At 42.1% G+C, this 18,318-nt stretch overlaps 1 long non-coding RNA gene across 2 annotated transcripts; it reads left to right on the top strand.

Annotated features, from left to right (window-relative positions):
- Window positions 1–9,437: 9,437 nt before the first annotated feature.
- Window positions 9,438–17,286, top strand: LOC125328039. Of its 2 annotated transcripts, none has more exons than XR_007204511.1 (3): window positions 9,438–11,265; window positions 14,472–14,639; window positions 15,696–17,286. It is a non-coding gene; the product is annotated as an uncharacterized LOC125328039 (long non-coding RNA). The 2 variants fall into 2 exon arrangements; XR_007204512.1 differs by lacking the exon at window positions 9,438–11,265 and adding an exon at window positions 13,161–13,952.
- Window positions 17,287–18,318: the final 1,032 nt, after the last annotated feature.

Here is an 18,318-nt window from a genome sequence, read left to right as displayed (position 1 = left end):
ACACGTATCCAAGCCTCTCATATTCTATAAAATCTGTACATTTAAAATGAGATCAGAATTTGACTTCCAATAATAACACATTGTAACATGCCAGCAGTTGCTCCATAACATGGAAAACAGCAAAGTACCTTGTTTTATAGGTCTTGTCCCTTAAACAGTACATACCAGGCAAAATAATCACTGCTTTTTATAGCTAGACCTCATCCAAGCACTTGTGTAAGACCCTCTCATATAGCTCAGTAAAGTAACACCTCCACACATCTCCACCTGGAGAAGAGGTAGCTTTGGAGGTCTGAATGAAATCAAACAGAAATACCACCTGCAAATTTATAGTGTGCAACCAGGCATTGGTTGGATTCCAGGCAAACATGAACTTAAAAGACCTTGTATGTTTGCATGGTTCTTTGGTACTTAGGTATTTTCTTCCTTCTTTGTTTATTACAGTGTTCTGGATAGAGATTAAATTTAATAGCTCAGTATTTGTTTTTTTTTCCACTTACCTTGAAATAAGATTTGCACACATTTTTGTAGTAAGATTAAAAACTGCCAAGTGGTTTTTTAAACAATTCTCAGAGCTTGCAAAGGAGTTGCTCATGGCTTCTTATATACAAGTACGTCCTTGGACTCACATCAGGAACTTATCCCCTCCCATACAAATAAAGCTTTACTCTCTTTGTCCAGAAGCAGAAAAGCACTTCTGCTTGAAACGTGCCAGGACACAAAATCCCATTGTATTCCACTAGCAAATTCTGCAATAAGACTCAATTTAAAGCCTGTTTAGGTAGCTTAGATTTGCCATCGACTCAGTGAGGTTTGGGACAGGCCCTTAACGTAGGGGTCTTAAGGACAGGAAAGCCTCCCTATAAACAATAGCTCTTAGGGAAATCACTCAGGTCAGCAGAGGCTGATTGACTTCAGCAGATCACTGAGGTCAGCAGATGCTCAGTGGGAAAAGAATTTTGTGCTGATCCAAAGCTATCAGAGAAATAAGAAGGTGGGAAGACTAAAGAGAGTGAGTCCTCCCCACATGTCATTCACCTGCCAGCTCTGCAGCAGCTGGAAAAGCCAACCAGAAATGTTCTTTGCAAGTGACTAAAGGGGTCAGCACTCTCACATTGTGTAGAAATGACTGCGTGACATGGTTTTATTTTTAAAATAAATTTAAGATTCCATTCCCTAATTAACACAAAGGCTAACAAAATAAGGTGGATTTTAATTATGTACAAATCAAAATTATAAAAATAATTAAATATTTTCCTTAGCAAGAAAATATCAAATACCTTATCTTCATAACATGCTAGTTTCATATTTATACAGCGTAAAGTGTCCCACATTACCATATATGTTAGTAGTATGAAAAATTTTTATCTGCCATGTCTTAAACAAAGCTTGAGTTACTGTCTGCAGTGCCCTTAAGCTTAATGTCACAGTCTTCACAAGACTGAAACAAAACACAGAGAGCAGCGAGCAGTAACCACATTAAGGTTTAATGCTTATAAACACAGAAGGTTTAACAATTGGCCAGCCAAAATTCCCCTATGACCTGAAGACATGCAGATCATGACCTGAGAATTAAGCACTGTGTTAAGCAGTCAAGCTGTCTCCCTAAAGAAAAGACAAAAATAGCCAAAGACTAGCTGAGCCATTGGGTTGGCATATGTCAGGTGAGACAGGCCCAATTCAGAGTCGACCTGTAGCCATGTGGGGCCAAGCCTGACCCAGCCCAGCCTTTCTAGGCGGGGCTTCCTAAGAAGAAGGATTTTTCAGAGGCGCCCAACACCCGCTGTTCCCACAGACCCCCAGGGAAGAGGAGCACCTAAGCTATCATGCAGCCATGTCTCAACAGAAAGCTTCTGGTATTAGCTGGAGGGGGAGAGACAAAGTGAAATTACTTTCCTTTGTGTTTTCCTAACCATGAAGATGCCCTCTTGGTTGCCTTGTCTCCCTTCACGGGCTTCTCCTAAAAGCAATTGCCACAGTCTTGAAAAGCCTGGGATAGAGAGGGAAAGAGAAGGAAGTGGGGAAAGTAAAATGTGAAACTAAGGTTTTGAACTAAACGCTTAAAGATACTTAGATCAGCCTTTGTTTAAAAAAAAAAAAAAAAAAGGAAAAAAAGGGTTGCAAGGCAGAGAAGTTGATTTGGGAAAGAGGAAGGTCAGCAGAGCAACACCTCCAAACATCAGAGATGAAGAGGAGGAATGCAGCAACAAGAAGGGAGTGTTAAACAGCTGCCTGGGGGAGCTTAAAAGGGATGTTCAGCATGCTCAAAACACTCTAATTTTGCCATAGTAGATCTGCTTGTGCCAAATTCCCACACAGAAAAATCTCAGGGACACGAGACTGACTTGGGTATCATGGTTTTACTTCTTTTGCTTTCTTCACTGCAAGCTGTGTTTAGCTTGTAAATACACAAGTGTTCTATTCTCAAGTATTTATTGCATTCCTTATAAGACATTTTTGAGAGTTGATCAATATGAAGCTTATTCATGAAGTTACTATACAATTCCTGCTGGATTAAAATTGGACATTTCTCCGTTTGTTGGTCAATTGCCAAATGCAGTTACAAGTAACACTCAATTGTAATAAACTTTTATTTAGGGTCCTAAGGTGCTCATTATAGAGAGATGTATATATATACATGTGTGTATGTGTTAAATTAGGAGACAAAAGAATCCCATGCTGCATAAAACCTAATCAAAAGACAGAATTTCCAATCTGGAGGGAATCTTGTTATTTCAACGTTCATTTCCATCCAAAAACAGGCCAAGAAATCAAAATATCAATGAAATAAATTGGTGGAGCTCAAATAGCAGAATAATTTAGGTTTGAAAATGTCTATAGACAAAATGCTGTTGTTTCCAATTGAAAACATAATTGTCCCAGGCTGAAAAGTTCTGGAATATGATCCTCTTTTCACATGGCTAGAAATCAAGACTATTCTGCTAGAAATCCATGAAGTTACATTGGTGGAAACCTCCACATGGGTAATAAAAACTACACAGAATTACAAGCATTTGATAAAGCCAAGTGCTTTGGAAAGCTTTACGCTTTCAAGCTTCAGGGCAGAAAGCAACCTAGGAATAAGGAGGAAATTTCATGGCTCATCCCCATGGTTGTGACAGTGGAAGCCAGGCAGTCAAACTGCATCACCAGGACTTGTGGGGAGCATGTCTGTTCAGCAGAAATGCAAGAACATCCATATTCTCTTTTGTTTGGCAAATGCTGGGATTATGGCACACACTGGACATGGGCTAGTGAACATGTCTGGTGAATGGCAGGGTCCAAACTGTCTGCTGGGCTTCACAGGCAGCTGAGAGACAACAGGAGGAGGCAGCAGCCGGCTCTGCAGTGGGAAATACCGGCTGTCAGAAGCAGCCAGGCAAGATCTGGCAACGCACTCCCGAGGAAAGTGGAGACAAGCTGTCTGCCCAGCTCTCTGAATGCAGAAGTTTTGGACCCGTGAGCAAAGAAACTCTCTTCAGACACTTGACTCCTCTCCAGAGTTCAGGAAATTAGAATTTAGATATATTCATTGTGAGGGATACAAGGTGTTGCGCCATTCTGCTACTAAGTGCTCCTTTTGCTGAAGGCAACTCAAAACTACTCTTCCTGTTTGGGTCTTTCCTACTTGTTTCTTTAAACAAGATTCTTTCAAAAGGCCATAGCCCTCAGGCCACAAGGTAATCTTTAGCCATCTTCTTAATTTTTCTGAGAAACCTGGTACCAACCCTTGTTGAAAGGTGTCACTTTGGGGAAAAAAAATACATGGACATTTCCACACAAAGCTCATTCTGCAGAGGACCTGGGGACATTTCAAGCTCTGGAAAAGGCAGGCGTCTTATCTGCATCACCAGAGAGTCAATACCAGCAAAATTGCCAGCTGACTTCTGATGAAAAAAACATACATTGAAGACAAGTGCTACTGCCATGTGCCCTAAGAGTGAGGACAAGTGTGTAACATTTGCACCATCAGCTCTGAAGGTGGTCCCCATGTCTGGAGCAGCAAAATTACACTGATGGGAAGCTCTGGTCTGGTTACCATCAGGCTTCAAGTCTATCATGCAATACATATTTTAAACTCCATAAAGTTCAGAGCTGAGCACCCAAATTCAGGATGTTCATTTGTCCCAAATCTAGTCAGTTGAACCTCTGAACATGACTACAGCTGCTGTTTGTAGAGGATTGTTAGGAAGAGAGAGAAGACTCTTTGGAGTACCTTGTCTGCAGGCACTTACTGATTGTCCAGCATTTCTTAAAAGTTGAGATCATCATCTGGTTGTGTGTTATATGGTAGTGCTCTAAGGATTAGACCACAAGGTAAAAGAAAAGACTTGAGGAAATTAATGTCATTTTAAATTTGAGGCTTTTAGAGGTATTCAAAGGAGTTAAAACCCAATTGCAAGAGGAGAAAAATTGGTTTTTCCAGAGAAATTATGACCACAATCCAAAAAAGAATGCAGAATACACTGAACCAAGAGTTTTACAGATAACTTCAGAATTAAGCTGAAAAAAGCAGGTTGATTTGTCCCCAGCCATTTATATTTAGCTGGGGGTAAATCATTTCAAAGACAAATTCAGTCACCACCTGAGTGAGAGAACACAAAGGAAGGGTCAGTCAAAAATCTTCCTGTAGAGAGACCTGCATTGTTCATTCCTGACTCAAACCTCCCAAATCAACTCCATCCTACAGTCTTCTCTAGCCTCCGCAGTGATTTCATAAAGTCGAGCATAATGGAAGTACAACAAAACCAAACTTAGGTCATTGAACCCTCACACAAAATATGGACAGATTTTTCCACATAATTCTATCAAAATTTTTCAAGTCTCAGGCTAGGGCCTTTCTCCTGCCTAGACTAGGAAACAGCATTTCAGAATTATTGAGAATGCTGGAAAATCTGAAATTAATGAAATAACTTGTGATCGGGACAAAAAGAGAAAAAAGTGTAACTTCAGAAATCAGCTGATGGATCCAAAATTCAAGACAACTGTATTTACCGGAGAAAAAAGGAAAGCCTTATCTAATCTCTCACCCAAAATCCAACTACAGTGTTTGGACTCAGCAGGGTCAGGTTATTTTCCCATAGTATCACAACCACAACTAGAAATAGTCAAAAGAAGCAACTGTCAAAAGAAGCCACTCATTTCATTAAGTTTCCAATACAGCTCTGATCAAAGTGACAGTTACACTTCAACAAAGTCTTTTGATCTTGTTGATGCTCAGCTGAATTGAATCATCACATCTTCAGAGCCATGCACAATGAGAGCATAAATTCTGATTGCTCATTGCTGAAAAGATTGCTTGCTATTTTTATTCTGGTTGTTTTTTACTTTAAGAAAAAAGTTTAATTCTCTCCGTCAAAACCAACAGAGTTGTTTAAAGGCATGGCAAGATACACATTCACTTAATAGAATATATACAAGAGTCTTGACAATAACTTGATGAATTCCAGAAGTAGACTCAATACTACACAGCAAAGTCAATCATGCTGGTAGATACATTATGCTAGAAATGCAGAACTGTTTCAGAGGAAGATTTCAAGAAATAAAAAAACCCTCACCAAAAACACAGGGGAAGAGAAAATATGAGGTGTGCGTGGAGAAAATGTCTCCATAACATTAGAGAAAGAATGCAAAACAAACCAGCTAATGGGTTAGGAAAACTCACAATTAGTCTTGCAGGTTCGCATGCTGAAGCATCTCAGCCTGCAGTTCCTGAGCCATGGTGTACAAACCACCACTGGCCAGCACATCTTTGGTGGCTGCCTGCTGTCAACCGGCTGAGCATGATCTTTCTTGTCCCAGATGTTACATCACACTGAAGATGCTGTTAATGGATGTCGGACTAAACCAAGCCAGTGCTATCATTGCTACAGAGGCATTTATAGAACTGCACATGAGAAATTAATCAGATCAAAGGGCAGAGAGTAAAAATTATTTCACATCTCTCTCCATATGGAGATGCAGAGTATTCCATGTTATAAAATAAAAAGCTTCTTTTGTCTGTTCAAAAATTTGCACCAGAAAGTTTGAGAGATCAACTGTAGACTGAACCACAGCTGATACATCAGTCAATACAGCATCTAAAAAGAGTTCACAAAGGAAAAAGTAATTTTGATTTCCAACTTAGAGAAATTCCTGGCAAACGAAGAAACTATGCTCAACCCCCAAATAACCAAACATCCATCCACTGCATGTGGAAATTATTCTGCCATCATTTTACTACTCCAGCAGAGGTGGTGCATGGCCTTTCGAAGCTTTGGCTCTTTTCAAAGGCTGTTATTTTAAACATTTTAGTACCGGGAACTGCATGGAGCTGGCAATTATGGAATTAGAGTGCAGTGTGGAGAATTTCACTTTGAAATCATTTAGCTCAGTTCATTTCCTTTTCAAGCGCAATAGAAAGCAGATGGAGCAGGGAGGGCCAACATGCCACAGAACTCCCCAGGCCTTGGCCAGCACTCTCTTCCTCAGGTCTTACAGAGGGGTCACCAAATCCTCATGGAGTTATTATTCTTTAGGAGCACCACATGCTAGAGCCCTGCCAGGATCTCAGTCTTTGGAGCAAGTCTCCTCAATCCTAGGTTTGTGTTGAGCATCAAATGTTAGACCTAAATTGCTAACAAGGTCAACAGAGACACAAAGCTCACACCAGAAGAGCAGTGCAGGGGAGCCAGAGGGGCCAGTGGAGCGCAGCAGGAAGATTAAGTGCTTTGGAAAAGGGAGGCCTTGATAGAGAGGAAGAGGCCTCCAAAGAGTTGTCCAATATGAAGGAAAGGCTGTTACCAAAAGAAAGCATTGCCATATGCAGCAAGAGTTGGATGAGAAATTTTAATCTTGACTTGCTGCAAAGATACTCTGAGGTCAGGAGACCAAAAATAAATGAAGTGCAAGGTGCAAGGGGAGTAAAGCCTTGAAGCCTCAGTGTGTAGTTGATGCTGTATCACTGGAGGTGGCAGGGAGGAGTTACAAGAATTTCTCTCAGGGACAATCAAGTTAAGTGTGATCTTTCCTCAGAGCAAGGGATGACTTCCAGGGATACTGTCCTGCACAACATCTCTTGGATAACTTAATAAAGTCTGTTATGGCTTATTCTTTTTGTTTCTTTTACAGAGAAAGAGGGATTTCTCAGAGGAGAATAATGTACAATATGAGAAACAGATTCAAGTGCTGGAGTTGCAGTAGAATCTAACCTAGACTTAGGAAGTCCAAATCCATTCCCTGTTAATGCAACAGGACAGATAATCCTCTCTCAGTGTCAGTAATGCAGAGAGCCTGTCTCACTGGCTGGGTTACTTCCACCAAGCAGCAACCAGAGTGAGCCCCTCCTCTGAACCATCCCATGCACAGCTCCAGTTTGATCCACACAGCACACTCATCCCTTGTGTGTTCCACAGCACAGCAAGTACATTAAAGGTGTGCTCCAAGCTTTCTGGTATCCATTGTCCAATGTGCAGGCAGCAGCAGCATCACCACTGCTCCCACTTGTTTCACCTCTATTGAACAAGTTGCTTGTGCTCATCCCTATGGCCCTTGCTACTATTTCCCACCTATCACAAGTTCTGCCTTCTTAAAAACAGTCCATTGTGTCAGGTGGACAGACTTGCTCAGGTGGACCTCCAAGACATAGACAAGACTGATGCCATAGATAAGGGCAGCTGTCCTAGACTGATGGCAGACATGGGACACGGTGTTATCCTCTCTTCATGTCAGTCTCTTCATGCTCACAGGAGGTGTCCATTCTCCCTGAAAGAGTTTGTGCTGTGCATGTAGGGCTACCCTTGGTGGAGGCAACACTTCTCTATACATCAGACCAACGTCAGAGCTTCCTGCTGTTCTCCTTCTACAAACCTATAGTGAAAGAGAAGACTTCTGCAGTTGCCTTAGAGAGTTTTGCCACTCTAAGTTCTCACCAGTTGCTGACAACCTGTTCAAGGCTCACCAGTTATGGGTGCAACTGCAATAGAGGTCTGTGAGGTTAGCCAGCTGGTCTGCTCATGCAATGTGCCCACTGAAAATGCAGAAGGCTGCTACAAGTTCTTGTCCTATGAGCACTCTCCAAATACCCAAACAAACTAATGGAACTCCTTAGTATCCTCCAGAAATACCTCACCAAAGAGATTTCCACTCTTCCCCTTTCTAAGCCCTAAACAGAAGGCTCAGAGATAACTGGCAACTACACCAGACACCTGCAAAAGAGCAGCTATTTGAAACACTGTTCTGTGCCATAGGAGCTAAGGTTTTCATCCTACCTCAGATATTGGCAGCAGAACACTTTTCGGCACCGGAGCAAACTCTACTGACAATATCCTACAGAGATTCAGGCACTGTATCAATACAAGTATGGGTCTGGCTGCCTGCGAGCTCCCAGCAGAGCATGTGATCAGCTACTTGACCTCAGCATGACAAATCTGGGGTGACAGGCTGGACAGGTCATTGCAGCCTCTTGCATAACCCATTCCAGGCCACCAGTAAGCCACCCATAAGCCAGGTCACCAAGAAATCATTCTGGCAGCATCCATCTTTCGCTCCTCTCCCCACATGCTCCTTCCAAGGCAGTGTCCCTTTCCAGCTCCACTGCCAGTCACATAGCATGTACAAAGGTTTCTTTCCACTTCTGTTCCAGCCACCAGGAACTTCAGTCTCTGTCCAGACCAGGGAGGTAGCCCTAAGGCTACCAAATATACACATACACTCCAGATTCCTAAGCCAACACCATGGCTTTGGCTCCCTTATTCCTTTTCTACCCACTCATCTCCTTCTTTGAAGTGTGTCTCCATGTTCTCTCTCTCTGTTTTTAACTGTCACTATAAAGAGACCTGATGACCCACCAGCCTGCAGAGAAGTCCATCTCACAGATAACAGGCCCTGGATGTCTCTCCAGCTTGATGATGTTGCACGCCAGCCACAGCAACAAAATCATAGAACCACTTAGGCTGGAAAAGAACCTTTAGATCATCAAGTCCCCCCAGTAATGCAGCACTGTCAAGTCCACTATTAAACCATGTCCCTGAGTGTTACATTTATTTGCCTTCTAAATACCTCAAGGTGTGGTGACTCAACCCCACCACTGGGCACACCCCTCCCCGATGTCTGACAAGCTTTTTGTTGAATAAATGCTTCCTAGTATCCAATGTAAACCTCCCCTGGCATAACTTGAGGCCTTTTTGTCTCATCCTATTGCTTACTTAAAAAGAAGAGACTGACCCCCATCTCGCCACAATCTCTTCTCAGGCAGTTAGTTGTAAGGAGCAATAAGGTCTCCCCGAGCCTCCTTTTCTCCAGGCTAAACACCCCCAGATCCCTCAGCTGCTCCTCATCAGACTTGTGCTCCAGACCCTTCCCCAGCTCCATTGGCCTTCTTTGGACACACTCCAGCACCTCAATGTCCTTCTTGGAGTGAGGGGTCCAAAGATGGACACAGGACTCAAGGTGTGGCCTCACCAGTGCCAAGTACAGGGGGAAAATCACTGCCCTTGTCCTACACTATTGCTGATATAAGCCAGGATGCCACTGGCCTTCTTGGCCACCTGGGCACACACTGGCTCATGTTTAGGTGTTGTCGACCAGCACCATCAGGTCCTTTTTCACTGGGCAGCTTGCTGCCTGGAGCAGTGGGGACACTGGTAACAACATGGCAGAGTGTCACCATGGTGTCAGTAAGAGCTGTCAGCCTTTCTTCTAGGAACACACTTCCAGGGCTGCATCTTCTTTCTCACCTGGCATTAAAAGATCTCCACCTGAATGTCACCTTGCATCAGGCCAGCATCTTTACTAGCCTCAGGTAAAGGTCCTTACTTTCGGGCACACACCTCTTTACTTTAGGTCTGTCATTAGTGAAGGTTTCAGTGTGGCCAGGGCAGCAACTCTTCTGCAGAGAGAAGGTGCCACCTCATTGCTCTGGGACTGCAGCAGTGCTAACCACAGCCCCAAGATCCCAGAGGTGCTCCACGCAATGCCAGAGCACACCACTCTGCAGAAACCCTGACCATGAAGTAAGAAGGCTGCCAGGGTGTGACTGGATGGGAATGGCTGGCAGAGGGAGAGAAGGGAAGGTGTCTTCCAGTGAGCTGGGATTGCAAGGGCATGAGCTGAGAGACCAGACTGCTGCACAGGGAGTAGATGCACTGGATTAAAATCATCTCAATCAAATAAACTCATTCTCTGCCTGTGATGGTAGCTTTTTCCCACCTATGCTACCTCTCCAAGGGCTGGAGCACATGGGAGAACATGTACTCTCCCGTGCATCACTTCGAGCAGCCACTGGGAATAATCTGTGTGGGGTGCAAGAAGCCAAAGTAGGCATTTCCTTCTTCACTGTGCTTCTAAAGAGGTTTTGAGAGACAATATTCCTTTTGCATTTTGTCTTAAGGGAATCAGTTGGTTCAACAGGCAGTCCAAAAGCATTTTGGCTAAAGGACATATGGCATAAGCTGTCAGTGTAGTTTCACCCTCCCTCCAGTGCCTCATCAAAACTAACATGACCTTCTTGATGAGGAGAAATAGCTAAATCTTTAAAAAGAGGCAGGAAGGTGTTTGAACTCTAAGGGAAATACTAAAAATCTTTATTCAAACATATTAATATGTATTAAGAGGCACAGACAGTAATTACATGGTGTTTACACTGAGTTATTTAAACAGGAACAGAGTGCTTGGCAAATTAACATATAGAACAATACTGCTCTAGTAGCTCAAATGATAATAAGACCTAATAGGATTTCCCTATCCCTAATTCTGCTGAATCCAAGTGAGGCTGATTTAAAAGTTGTAAATGTGCAGGAGGTGGCTTCTGAGACAACAAAAAGCATTTCTATGCCCTGAAAAACAAGCTTTGAGGATGTGACAACACATGAAAAATTCCTTCAGCTGTACCTCTGCTCAGCACGGTTTGGGTGAGCTGAGGCTGCCCTAGCGGCAGGTTTGTCGTATCTTGCTTCATTTCCATATGCATTCTGCTCCTGTGGCTTTCGTGGCAGCTTCCTCTCAGCTGGTACTGCACCCCACTGCATCAGCACACAAGGAGCGAGTTCCTGGACTGATGAACTTGAAGAGAACAGGCAATGCTGTCAGGAGGCACCAGGAGAGGTGTCCCTGCCCGGGGCGGCTCACAGGCTTGATCTCAGCAGGCTGCAGTGTTTGAGGCAGGCATGCGGGGAGGACAGAGAGGAACAGGCAAGTGAGGAAGAAGTAAGGAAATTGCTCAGCCAGCAGAAACAAAGCTCAGTTAAGTCTCCTGAAAATTCCTCAGAAAATTAGAAAACCAGCAAGGTAAGCACATTTGCTCGCAGGGACATGCATGTGTCAAGGGCATGCACACACAGACATACCTGTGGGGGGGGCTCAAAAGTGTGAAAACTTGTGTGAATAGCAATAACCTCCTGGTTCCATTTTACTGCCATCAAAAGTAAAAGAGGTGATGGAATATATGGGTCTGTGTGTGGGACCAGCATAAGAGAATGAACCTGCACAGGCAACAGCAACCCTTTATGTTTAAAGAAGATGGAGAGGGATGCAAGTTTAGAAGCACAACAGACAGCAGAGCTAAATGGTTTTCAGTGAAATTCACACTCATGTAAAATCTCAGCGTCTTGGACTAAACACCTTTGTTAGAAGTGATTGAATCCCTAACAGCTGCAGCAAAATGCCTTCACTTGCAAGTGTTACTGGTGGATAAGCAAAATTATCTTGCTATTATTGCTATTTTTAGCAGCACCCATAACACTAGCTGCTTTACAAACAGATTTCTCTCCAGTGAGCTTGCTACAACTGTTATGTGCACGTGGATGTTAAATTGTTTTCTTCTGCAGTACAAGTTCCTCACTGCAGGCTTTAAAGTTCAAAAAGCACCATGGTGGGTGAAACCAGAGTTAAACAACCCAAAGACTATAATTGCATGAGGGATATAAGCAATTCCCTCCCTGCAAGAACCATTTATCCTCTGGACAATAAGATTTTTAATGTTGAAAAGCGTGTTTGATTTTAAATTCATACTTAAATTCGTAAGAAAACACTGTGGTACTCCATGTTTGAACTAACAATTTTATTTTCTTTTATCACTGCTACAATTTTTGTAGACAATATAATCATCAAATACTTTTGTGAATAAAAAGTAATAAGTGAATGCTTAGAGATTTAGAGAATAATATTTCAGGAATTTTGCCTCAAATAACCGGGTCTTTTTTTTTTTTTTTGGTGCACTTGTATGCATGAGAAAAAACAGTGGTGTTCTGTCAAATAAAAAGAAACATCTTTCTCATTAGGACTGTGTTTATCATGCTTTCAAATGTTCTGCAAACCAATGCCCCTATTTGTAACTGTAATTCAATATAATAAAAGCTGTCAAAACTGCTCACTTTTCTCACTAGAGACAAATTCACTGAAGTTCTGCAGCACGAGCCAAATAACACAGCACCAGATCCTCCAGCTTTTATTTCACTTTGCTCTAGGCACTATTCATGCTGGTTTCTGTGTAATTTTTGCTCAAGTAAGGGCTGAAAGTTTCAGGTTTTGAACATGAGACTTTTTTAGAAATAAACAGCACAGAAATCCCATTTACAAAGAACATTGGGTGACTGGAATGGTACTGCTTGTGAGCTTTATCTCTGAAATGTCAAGCTTATTTCCTTCAGATTATTGCAAAATACAGACTAACTACATCCTTGATGAAATTCTCTCAAGGTCCATGAGATCACTCTCGGGATTAAACACTGCCCGACCTTTTTTAACAGAGTTCAGAAGCACTGTATTTTGATGCCTACTACCCTTTCAGATACGTTAGTCTGTTCCACTAAAAACAAAGATTATAGATCTCTTCCCTCATGGGAAGAGGTTTGATGAAGCAACTCTCAGTGATTACCTTGTCCAGAGACTCCAGGACCACACTGTGTCCTTCTGGCAATAGACAAAACAGACAAAGTTATCACTCAAGGACAGCCTTGAGTAATGGCTACATTTTCCACTGTTTTAAAAAACATGTTTTGATGCATTAAATAAAGAAAACACATTGAGAGCTATATGTTGGGAATAGGTAGAGTGGCAGGTCATGTGAAAAGCAGCTGGGACAGTGGTTAGGGCAGAAGATCAGAGTCAGCTGCTCTTTTTAGTCTTCACCACACTACTGACTTGTCCTGAGATTTGGAGAAGACTTTTATGGTAAAATCTATAAATTAGAGTCCTTCATCTCACTCTTTTGAACTGCCTTTCTGCATCTGTGCAGACTGCAGCACCTTAGCATGTCAAAACACTTTTACAGGCTCAGATAAAAACTGCAAAATATTAACAGCTGTAGTGGCCAGCCAATGCATTTTTATCTCTTTTTGAACATGTGCCAAAGACCATTTGATGAAGATGTGTTCTACACCTGTAAAGAAATAGATTTCTACATAGGCATGGGGGGCCTAGTAAAACCAGAGAACATGAAAAACAAGATGAAAGCTACTGATGACTACAGCTCCTCTGACTGAATCCTTTATTGCAGCCGCATGGACAGACCCCTCCCTGAGTTTTTACTCCAGCCATTATTCCTAACTTGGCATCCAGAAGTAAGCCTTGGCTTCAAACATGAAAAAAAAAAAAGCAGATAGTTAGGCTAACACACACTAGCCTCCGTTAAGCATTCAGGGTATTGTGCATGTGATAAAGGATTGGATAAAATGGTGGCAAAAGTCTGCTATCTTCCAAGGCTCAGGAAAATAAACCACAAAGGCAATTCAACAAAGTCCTCTTTGTTCCTGAATAGAACCAACGAAATGAAAGGAATCTGGTGGAAGAGAGAAGGCAAGAAAGAGGTCTGCTGCAGGGAGCAAGTACGGACAGAATCACTCTTTGCCGGTTCCTCTGACAGAGCAAGTGCATGATTATCACATGAGCCTCACAAAGACTGGAATTAAAGGGGCTGACTCGGCTGTCACATCGCTTAAGCTGCACTGAGGTCAAAGGAGTTCGGACTAACCGAGGTCAGCAACACACAGCCTGGGAAGTAGGGGTCTCTTTTTCTAAGCAACAATTGCTCAGGTTGATAAAAATAGATACCTTTATAAGCCATGATGGCTTATAAAGCTGTCCCTTTATACCAGGTTCCCACAAAGTGCCGTATATAATCAATAGCACTCTGAAAAGAACAGAACCACAATGAAGGCAGTCAGGTGGTCACTAGAAACAAGTGTAAAGGGCAAAACACACAAGAGAAGTCACCATCTGTGCTACCCCCTAAAAGACTAAGGGAAAAAATAATAAGTCTGAAATACTGGCACACAAGTATGATAGAATCTGAATGCAAACAGGTGTCAATGGTGTGACCATAGGGGAGTCTGCTATTTGCAGGTCTCCACATGTCTTCTGTATATTATTTCGTGTATCATGTCCCCAACAGAGACTTCTCTTTGCTGATTTCCAGTGATGCCAAGGCTACTGATAAATGTCTCTGTGCTAAAAATAGTACCCATTCTCTCCCTCTGCCCTCTGTCCCCTTTCAGCCTCCACTTCATATGAATCAGCTCCAAGAGAGGGGCACTGACCTCGTCTCACCAGGAATATCAAACATCTCCACAGCTTTGATGAGCCTTTTGATGAGAGTGGAAAAAGGAGAAACGTACACATCAGCTGTGTAAGCATGTGCTGGATGGGTCTGGATGCATCCTAAGGTTTGTGTTTAAAAGCAAAACCGATACACATCTACTTTGGTATGCAAGCACAGAAAAGCACCTTTTGTTTTTGTGAGGTTTTGTGGGGCTTTTTCCTGGAGGCTTCAGTAGTATTTGGATGGGGTCCACAGAAAAATCTACTAATTTTGTCGTAGACATACAACAATATCATCTTTGCCTTTATCATCACTTTCCAGATAAAACCAAGATCAGGATACTAGTGGGTTTGTTGCTTCACAACATGGATTAAATAATTGTCTCTGCCCAATAAACTCATGTTCACCTTTGAATCCTGATTTTTGAATCAGGATTTTCCATCTTACATTATTTGTGGCAACATACCAGATTTTTAATATACTTTCTACAGATAAAGTCTGTGTCCCCCTCATTCTTTGAGTCACTGGGGCATCCTGGTAAAAAACTAGATCTACTGTGGCACTGATAGAGTGAACAGAACCAGGTTTTCAGGCATCACTCTGCCACACCTCTTTGTGGACAGGGAACTTGATAAAAAAATCCTGAGACCAAGACAAAGAGGGCAACCTGCATGACCCAAGGGGACCTTCACAGATATGCTCAAGCTGATAGTGCAGATGAACCTGAGAAAACAAGTCCTTGGGTAAGCTCAGTTATCCTTTACAACCTGACTGTTAATGTCTATGTGTTTACCTGTCCTTGAGGAAAGAGCCTCTATTGTGGTTTATCAAACATAGAGGGATTCCCAGTGTCCTCAGGAAGGTCTGGGACAAAAGTTAAACTGATAACTCCAAATGCACTATCTGTGCTTCGTCATTTGACAGACTTTAAACTGGAAGTGCCGTTTCATGTCCAGTGCTGTAACAGCAGAAAACTGCAGGTCTTTTCCATTTTTGTTCTTTTAATCCAATTCTACTGCATATTTTCTGCTCTGTTGCAAAGCTTTAGGCAGTGCTCGTGCTGTGCCCCCTAGGTCAGAATCACCTTGCAGAAGGAGATGCCAGTGCTTGTTGTTAAGGGGTTTGTGTATGTGTTGAGGCTAGGTGAAGGACAATTGTCTCCACTGATGCTACCTTACAGGATCCTGGAGGAAGCAACACAGAGTGATTTCACAGTGTGAAAGCCAGTACCTGCAATGCTTGTGAAGGGAGTGGGTAAATCCTCAGACCATGGAATTTGGGCTTTCTGATACAGATGGAATCCAGATTGACAAGAAGATGAGAAGCAGGTGCTCCAGTCATGTATGGCCTGGGCAAGGTGAGAGGCTTGTGCTGAGTGATGTGGAAGTGCTCACTCCTGACCTGCTGGACACTGAGAAGGCTGCAACCCACCAAACAGTAGCACTGTCTATTGAGCATTCTCCATTGAAAATGTTCTGGTTTTCTCTGTAAGGAAGTTTATTCTTGTATCTCCAAAGTGACGGGAAGTAATGACAATTTCTCTTTCTTGTTGTCACCAGCTCCTCAACTCAGCACGTCTTGCTGGTAACTTATCCTTCCATTGCAATAAAGCAGCCTTGGTCTTTCACATCATGTTAAAGAAAATAACCAACAGAGTCCTTAAACCAGGCTTGGCTTGACTGTATATTTCAAGTGAGTGCAGCAGTAAAAGGAAACCCTATTAGTACTACTTCCCCATAGCTGGCCTCGCTCAATGCCTAGTGTTAAGATAAATTATGTCCTTCAGTGTGTAAGATGAAATAAGAGTTGCTATCACAGCAGGATGAGTTTCTCAAACATTACTTACATTAGGCAGCAATCTATTTTTCCCACAGAAGGAAAAATTTTGAAAATAGATAACCAAGCTTATCTTGGAGATCTATCACTTGGGGCCATAATCCATGATCTGTGTAGACTCTGTGCAAAGTATATTATTTTCTCTAACAGCCTTTAACAGCGACTTTGACAGAACTATTATTTTCTTCTGAATGATATATAAACAAATTCAGTTCTACAACTTCATGTCCAGTCATCTCTGTTCATTGTTCTTTTATTCCAAGTATTCCTTGGCATGGTTTAAGAGCTACTGAAGTATTTAATAGCTGTTTAAAAGTAACAGCTATTACTATTTAGACTAAACATAAGTAGAGGACAACTAAATTACCTTTGCAAGTAAAGTGTGCATGGAGAAGGATTTAAGAGAAATGAAATTTTAAATCCAGTTACTCCATTATTCTCTCTGTTTTAAGTGAGAAAGCAGAATGGGTTTGCAACATTAAGTACAGGGGAAGACTATTCTGAGTCTAATACAAATATGAAGGTACTGTTAGAGAGAATTTGCCAGTTGCTTAGCCCTTGGAGAGCCACTTCTGGGACTGCTTAGGTAGGGATTCTTGGCTCTACATCTCAAATGTGATCAACATTTTGCTTGCAATTCTTGATCACTAAAGGGTATGCCAGTTGTGAACAAGAATGTATTTTCCATTCAGATGGAGAAAGTAGGGGGAAAGGTTTAAGACGGTGTGTCTCATTTCTCTTGAGATCTATCCAAGATCTTAAAAAATCAATGGGAAATCTTTCTGTTGAGTTCACCATGCTCTGGATCATATCCTTACAGAGCTTATTTTATTGTCAAGTCCATTCCTTCTTCTCCCTTCTGTTGCTCAATTTGCTCTCTGCTGTTAGGATCTTTTTTGCAAATATTAATAAATCTGTATAATCTTTGGCCTTTAGCTGAGTCTCAATTCCATGGCACACTGTTCCACTGTGTGCGTGACTGCATGGTTGAGGGTTGCTCTGGAAATTACTCATAAAAATTAATTGTCTGGTAATACCACAATTGTCAATATGTGTAGGTTGCAGCATTCCCCCTGTGGGCTGTTGTAGCAGATCATAAAACTTCATTTCCAGGAAAGTTTCAAAACTTTTATTTTCTAGGGAACATTAATTATCAGAGTCCAGATGACCTGTCCCATTTCTCCATTCACTTCATCTCTTTTTTTCTCTCATCAGACATGGTAATTTGAAGGCAACTGGCAACAGATCACATGTCAGGCTCCTGGTTTAATGCCCTGGTTTCATATCAATGTCAGCTGAAGTGTTTAAAAGCAGCCAGACTCATAAGCCTAATCCCCAAATGAATGTTTGTATGTGACCATTTCCCCATTGTTAAACTTTTGTACCAACAGATGATTTACAAGTCTGACACTTACACAGACATATGATTTGGCATTCTGCAGGCTTCCTGAGACTTATGACCTCCAGTACTGCTTGTTGACCTCTCCTTCAAACTCAGGACATTGATGGATCTTCACAATGGACAAACCATTCTGGACCTACATGGTCGTGAAAACTCTAGTCATGTCCCTGTTGGAGTTCACAGCAATGCATTCTTTCACTGAGAAATTATAGTCTCTTGAGACCAAACCCTTTTCAGGCACTTACCAGTTCTTACAGAGTTCTTACCTGGGGAAGATTCTCATGCCTAGGATGAAATACATCAAAGAGCAAGAAAACTGCCACCCCTCCTAGATAATCATCCTGTGATCAAGACACTGACTGGTGGCACAGGAGTCCAGATTTCAAGGTTCTGTTCTGCAAGATGTCAGAATCCTGTATTCCAGGCAGTCTTTCTGGCCACCAAAATATCAGGCTATTATTGTATTCTGTATCTCCTGTTGGACCTGTTTCATTTTGTATAAATAAATAACCATTGATTGAACAAGGGCTTGAACTCAGACTGCCCATCAAACTATTGCATTGGT

This window comes from Corvus hawaiiensis, chromosome 6 (assembly GCF_020740725.1).
Source record: "Corvus hawaiiensis isolate bCorHaw1 chromosome 6, bCorHaw1.pri.cur, whole genome shotgun sequence".
Lineage (NCBI taxonomy): Eukaryota > Metazoa > Chordata > Aves > Passeriformes > Corvidae > Corvus > Corvus hawaiiensis.
Note: the sequence above shows the minus strand (reverse complement) of the source record. Positions and strands in the feature narration are given on the sequence as shown.